This window comes from Rousettus aegyptiacus, unplaced genomic scaffold (assembly GCF_014176215.1).
Source record: "Rousettus aegyptiacus isolate mRouAeg1 unplaced genomic scaffold, mRouAeg1.p scaffold_m13_p_3, whole genome shotgun sequence".
NCBI lineage: Eukaryota > Metazoa > Chordata > Mammalia > Chiroptera > Pteropodidae > Rousettus > Rousettus aegyptiacus.
Window position 1 is genome coordinate 28,325,813 of NW_023416306.1, and position 7,395 is coordinate 28,333,207.

Genomic DNA, 7,395 nt, shown 5'->3' on the forward strand with positions numbered 1-7,395 from the left:
CACTCTTCCCAGTTCCTGGAAGTCAATTTCCCAAAACGAACCAACTTCATGCAAACCTTTGTCTTTCGTTTTTATGGGGGGAGGTGGGGACCTAGCCGAAGATATGCATCTCGCTGTCATGGAAACAAAATATTTATGATCATTTTACTGCTTACTGGCTCCAATATCTCGTCTCTAGAAATGATGGCTAGATCTTAAATAACTTTAAATATATTTTAATGTCAAGAAGCTATGTTCTTCATTGGCAACCAACGATGTCAAAATTAAATATATTCTGAGAGCTACAAAAGTATGCAAAAATGCGTCCAGTAAATTATCGATGCAAGTATATTGGTAATGTCCAAAGAAGAGTTTAGAAAACAGTTTAAACAGTTCAAGTTTTTCGTTCCTTACAGATCAATGTTCCATCAATAGCAGAGCAGTCAATTTCAGTTGTAAATTTTCACATATTGTAGTTGTCTGAGTTCATCACAATTCTTCAAATTACATATGTCGTTCAGAAAAGTGAAAGACCATGATATTTTTAAGCTTACAAAACTTTCTTCTAAAAATAACGTCATATCTACGGTCATGCCACACTGAACAAGCCTGAACCCATCTGATCTCGGAAGCTAAGCAGGGTTGGGCCTGGTTAGTACTTGAATGGGAGACCACCTAGGAAGACCAGGTGCTGTAGGTGTAAAAACTAAAAAAAAATAAGAGATTGTAAACTGGCAAGGTCTTTGCAATCTGTGAGGTCAACCAAGGGTTGCCTCGCCTAAAAATAAAATAAAATAAAAATAATGTAGTATTTGTAAAAAGATATTGATTCTGAAATTTAAATGGGTCATAGATGGGCTGATCATAAAATTAACAGTAAAATGAGACTCCTTTTGACTTTTTCCTTCATATTTCCTTTCTTACAGAACTTGGCATCAATGATCTCTAATTTGTTTAGCATTAAGAATACTTTCTCTTAAACATCATCATTTAATTTCTCTTCAAAGAATATTTTAATTCCATCGATGCTTTCAAAGCATTTTGTATGCTGATTTTGGTTCCTACATTCTTTTACGTACACCGCTAATTTTAACTAAAACATCATGTCAAATTGGTACTAAGAAAATTAATTTAAAAGTGGATATTTTTGAGAGTATGTCCGAGCTTGAATTCTGTGGTCTATATTTCATAAACTACATTTTTAATTATAAAATATATTCTTTCTTCAAAAGTAGAAATGGAACAATGTCTATCAACCTAGTTAGAACAAGACATTTTACTTCAATCTGCCTGAAAAGCGTCATGATATATATATATATATATATATATATATATATATATCATGCTATATATGATATATAAATGTTATCTATCTTTAGAATGAAAAAAATGATAAAAATATTTTCTCATTTTCGAAAAAATGAAGTTGCTTGCAAAACCAGTGCCACCCTTAGACAGGACAAACTTATGCAGTGCACAACCTGAACAGCCACATATGGGAGCCCTATGGGAGCCTTAGCATTTTAGGGCCCTCCTCCCTCACCCTTCTTTTGCAGCCTCCCACTCCACATGCTGTTCCAGCCAAATGACCATTCCCTACACCAGGCCTTTGACGGTACCACGCCCCCTGCTTTGGATGTCATCTCTGCTCTGCCTCTGCCTACTGTCACCCTACCCAGTGCGGGGCTCCCTCTTCCAAATCTCCAGAGCACTGTTTGCAAGTTTTTTGGGCCTGACTCCTGACCAGACTATGAACTCTCTTAAGACACAGAATACAGCTGCTTCATTTCAGCTTCCTGGACCAAGCCCAGCCCAGCCTACAATGCGCTCAGAAAAGTGGGACGAACTGAAAACGGCTTGGGATCCAGGAACTCTCTGAGGACCGTGGCACTTCTTGGTGGTGGCGCTGACTGCTATTTTAACTTAGTAGTGTTGGCATGATGATGGGGGCTGATTCTCTGAGGACTCTTCCTGGGCAGAGAGGACCCCTTCGCTAGCAAGCAGGGAGGCAGGAATAACCTTTCTAAAAAGGCCTTCCCTCCAGTTGGGCTCTCCTGTGAACACTGAGGCCTTTGCTAACTGCCTCGACAATTCAGCATTTATTAAGCACCTACTGTGTGCTAGGCCCTGAGATAAACCAAACAGACTTTGCCCCAAGGAATTCACAGCCCAATAAGAAAGATTTTATATATATATATGGATCGGTGATGACAACCCAGTGTATTTGTGTTAAGTGCTTATTAGAGGGAAGGGCTAGATTCGATGCAGACACAAACCAACAGAGGAAAGTGATATTGAACCTGAGATGAAGGCTGAGGAGAAGTTCCTCAGGGGAGAAAGTCTACAGATGAAATTCCAGGCAAAGGAAACAGCATATATAAAGGCATCGAGGTATAAAATGGCCTGGCCTGTTGCAGGTACTTGGAGTAACGGAGCATTCTGAAATAAGTAGGACACCAGACTGGTTCAAACCAGATTGTGATGCCTGAAGGATTAGACTGTCTCCTGAAGGCAATTGGGACCCTTCGAAAGGATATAGGCAGCAGAGTGACAGGACCAGATTGGAACTTTAAAAAGGTCATCTTGGCCTGATCCACATATCCTGGAAGCTGAGCCAAGCAACATGACTCTGAGGGTTCATAAAAGGTAAATAAAGGACAAATGGGTCACCAAGGATCTTGTTAAGACACAGCTTCTGATTTGGTAGGCTGGGAGTGGGGCCTGTGATTTTGCATGTCCCAAAAAGCTCCCAGAGGATGCTGACGCTGCTGGTCCAGAGATCCATGGACTTTGACTAGAAAGGGAATGAAACCTACTTTCTGGCCCAGTCACTAATGAATGCTGTGAATTTATAAACAACTTCTGTATTCTCACATTTTTACTTGTACAGGATTGAAATCATTTTCATTGGGCCCTTCCTGTCCAACCTCTCCCCTAGGTATACAGAAATCAGGAGGTGCCTATGTCCTTAAGTAGAAGCAAGGGATCATTAGCAGATGGACAGTGGGTCACAAGGTCATTTGTCTCAGGATGATATACGGGCAGCTCCTGGTCCTGCAATAAGCATTAAAAGAACACATTCATCACAGCATACGTCCAGCCCACACTTCTGGAGTGCTGTTGAGCTCTGTGAGTGGGACAGTGAACCATAATACACCAGGAGTGAGAGAACAGGATGAGGAGAGGACTCAGTGGCACTCAGCTTGAAGAAGAGAGGTTCAATGGGACATGGTCACCTCTAAGTCTCCGAGGGTCTGTCATAGGACAAAGAGAGCAGACATGATCTGTAGTAGCCAGGAGCTGAGCTAAGACAAATCAATGAATTGAAACTACAGCAGAGAGCTCTCACTTCATTGTAAAAAAAAAAAAAAAATTCTAATAGTGAGAGCTGCCCAAATAAGGGATGAGCTACCTTGTATAGTAGTGAGCTCCTCATCACTGAAGGTGTGCAAGACTGTTCTAAATAGTAGAGATTGAATAGGATGACCCCTGAGTCCTGAGCTTCTTTCATTTACTCATCCAGCTGAAGACACTCTAATCACTGCAATGAGCCCAGAAACCCTGCCGCCGCCCTCAATAGAATTCCTGAGCCAACCTAGTTATTAATCCTCCTTGCAAATACTGAAGCGCCAATCATGCTTTCACATTGTCCATTCATAGCCGACCACCTTCTCCTGGTTGTACCATGCTTCAGAAAAAATCTCCACACTGGGCTGGGAGTCAGGAATTATAGCTTAGTCCTCTCATTATTTTGCTCTGTGACCTTGGGAATGTTGTCTTCTCTCTCTGGACTTCAGTCTTGACATTAAAGACCACATCCTGACCCACTGCCAAATGCGACAAGTAGAAGTCTGCTCAGGATGGAGACCATCTCAGGCTCCCTGGTGAGCTCCAGGGCCTAAGACATAGCAGATGCTCAATAAATAGCTGATGGACTGAAATGTGGTCAGCACAGTGACTAGGCTGTTGAATTTAATTGAATTGAATTGAGTTGAGTTAAACCGAACTGAATTACATTGAATCCACAAATGTTTATGTCACATAGCAGCAGAATGTTGGTGCTAGATGAAATTTATAAACTGGTGAGTCTTAGCCTCTTACCACTTGTCTTTCCCTTCCCACCCTCCCCCCATTTTCTATCGAAGGACAAAGCGGCTGCGAGATCTTTCCACTCCTTACAGAAAACACGATCTCGGAATCAGCTCACTTGTGCTAAAAGGTTCTATTTGCTTTCAAACCAAACCTCTTCCCTAAGCTCCAGACCTGTTTGGCCTCTGCCCACCAACGTCCCTAGGATGATTCCACATGCACCACAAACTTAACATGTCCCACTCCCGTCAAACCCGCCCATCCACCGAGTTCCCACCTCAGGCCCCAAGCCCCTTCATCAAGAAACCTGAGGTCACCCTAGCCATTTTTTAAAAAACGAGGCTGACTCCTGAGGGTAGAGAGTAACGCATGATTCTTGAGTTTATTATTTTTACATCAGTAATAAACTCAATTTTGCAAGCTTAGAATAATAATTTGAAAAAGACGCAGTGCGGAATTGATCTGAAAGTGCACCTTTCAGCAAAGCACACAAATATTTGCTGAAATAGCCAGATTATAAATTCCATACTCATCACAGTTTTGTTTTGTTTTTTTTTTCCAGGAGCAACATCCCCTCCTCACCAGGTTGGACGTGGTGGCAGCCAACGTAGATCGTGCTTTCTTGCCTGCGAGGGGTCAAATCTATTCAAAGGGCTGCCAAGGGGCTTTTGGGTGCCCGGGGGACGGGAGACCTGGGTTCTCCTTTCTGCATCTGTGTAATGGCGTCTGGGAGTTGGATGAGAGCATCAGAGTGCAGATTCCTGGGCCTCGCTCATTTGGTGGATGCGACCCAGGTATGTGGATTTTCAACAGGTTTCCAAAGAGATTGTGATGCAGTTGGTTTGCCAGCACCATTTTGAAAAGTACCCTATTAAACCATCTCGAGGAGCCCTTCTGAGACTGACGCCTATGGAGCTGAGACAGATGCCCCCGCCCCTCCAATGCTCAGAATGCGAACTGGTTCTTATGTAAGACTGGGACCACTACAAAGCATAATTATAGAACATCCCAATGCGCCTTTCTCCTGAGGATGGGGCCTGCGTGCTTAGAATCAAGTTAAGGAGTAGAATAGCAGGACTGCTGTCTGGGGTGGTAATTTATAAGGGGCACTAAAATATTCCAGGAAATATAACAAAATGTATTTCCCAGAACACTCCTCAAAGATAGAACCACGCATGACTGAAAAAACATCCCCTCACGACTGCTTGGTCTGGGACCAAGAGGCTGACCTGCCCTCCCCGGAGGGTGGGGTGGCTGTCGGGGCTCCTACTGGCCGGTAAGAGAAAAGAGCTCTAGCCGACAAGAAGCAGAAAGTAAACTTAGTGAAAGCCCAGTGAGTGACTCACATCACTGTTGGGACAGACACAGAATCAGGATTGGAAAGTGGGCAGGGGCCGGGATCACAGCCTCAATGCCACCACAGAGTATCGGGGACACTGCTACAGGCCCCAAATCCCGCTAGCCACAGCTCACGCAGCCCTGCTACTGCCACTGGGCACTGGATGGCATCCCTCGCCCCACTGCTGCCGCGGCCCAGGAGGCTGGGCTCGCGGTGCACCCAGATGGAGTCTCTCCCTGTCCCTGGAGCAAGTGGGTCAGAGTGCCTGTGGCCTGCTGCACAGGGAGCCCGGAGAGTGAGCTTCCAGCCTCTTCTGCTTCTCCAGCGAGAGTCAGCGTGTTCAGAAGCCAGGGTGTCTCCCAGCAGACGAATGTTCACTCCAGGAAGGCTGGCTACCTGCAGGGTCTTACAGAATGGAACAACCAAGTCTGAGCCAGAAGTAAATATCTCAAGACAACAGAGAGAAGATTCATGTTGCCATTAGCTATCCCCTCTCCCTAACTAATGGCAAGGCTTTCATTTCGAAGATGAACTATCCACCTGCCTGAGGCACCTCCATGTCTCAGTGAGAGCCCCGTCATTCCGATCATCAGTTCTGCTGGGTTGACTAAGGGACTCAGACCCTGATCTGCAGGGACGTCTCGGCTTGCATCCTTGGAATGCTCATGGAGGCCTCTCTCTGATTGTGGGAACCTGGCATGGGAGGAGATTAGCCTGCATCTGGGCCCTGGCCACTGCAGCCGTGTGATCTGTAAGAAGGCTAGGAAAGCGGTAGCTGACAGCGTGAAGAGGATGTGACAACTATCCACTTTCATTTGCGGTGCCTACCTGTCTACCCTGTGAGTGTTCTCTGGGCTGGGGAAGACATGGGCATGTGGCCTTCCACCCTCCCCATCCCTTGTTGACTTTCATTTGCCAGCACCCCAATCATTTCTCAAAAAAAAAAAAAAAAAAAAACAATTACTGAGTTCCAGAGAGGGTCATAGAGGACACTCTGTCTGGCGAAAACCAGAGATTGCAGGGACGCAGGCGGGAGCAGGATGCATCCCTTTTCCAGGATGCAGATTGGGACTGCCTTGGATTCGAAGGGGCATGAACCAGCCAGCTGTTGCTAACGGCCCTCCCATGTCAATGGCTCACGACAAACACTTACTTCTGGCTCCCATCCATATCTGCCAAGGGTCAGCTTTGGCTCTGTTCTACTTAATCTTCGTTTTGAGATCCAGACTAGATGAGAACACCTTATTTCAGTCCCGTGGAATGAAGGAAAGAGCAAGAACGAAAATACGTGACAGCTCTTAAGGCTTCTACTCAGAACCAGCATATGGAACTTTCTTTCACTTTCGCGGGCCAAAGCAAGTCGCATGGCCCAATCTGATGGCAGTGAGGTGGGGTAATTTTAGTCTTCTCACGAGGAGAGCAGAGAATAAGGCAAACAGGACACGGCGCGCCATAGGGCCATGCCACCGAAGCCACGGCGGCAGGCGGCAGCCCCGCTTCCAGGTCTCCTTCTCCCCGGACCCACATGTCCTCCAGGTTTGTTCCATTCCTCCTGCTCCTTCTGCATTTTCCCTCAGCTTTGGCCCCACAGTCCTCGTCTCAGTTTAGAGATGTAGAGACTGAGGCTCACAGAGGAGACCCAGATCACAAACTCCTCCCTAATCCCCTTCTCTAAACCAGGGGCTCCCTGCACACCCCAACCCCTTCCCTCCCTTGCTGAGTCCCTCAGAAACACCTGCTCTTTATGGAGCACCTGCTGCATACCTACTATCAGTCTATATGCTCCTCACCGAGTCCTCCAGCAACTCTGTGAGGTCAGTGATTTACGAGACAGGGATGAAATGGAACTTCCAAGCCCCATACTGGACCGGAACCCACTTTTGCCCAACTCCAAAGCCAGTGTCCCACCACTGCCCTTCACACTGGCTCAAATCACTTCCTCTTCAGCCCCACCCACGTGCCTGGCCACCTGTGGTGTCATTCAGGAT

At 45.9% G+C, this 7,395-nt stretch overlaps 1 pseudogene; it reads left to right on the top strand.

Annotated features, from left to right (window-relative positions):
• The first annotated feature begins 560 nt into the window (after positions 1 to 560).
• On the top strand, positions 561 to 679 carry LOC118601496 (annotated as a pseudogene).
• The last annotated feature ends 6,716 nt before the right edge of the window (positions 680 to 7,395 follow it).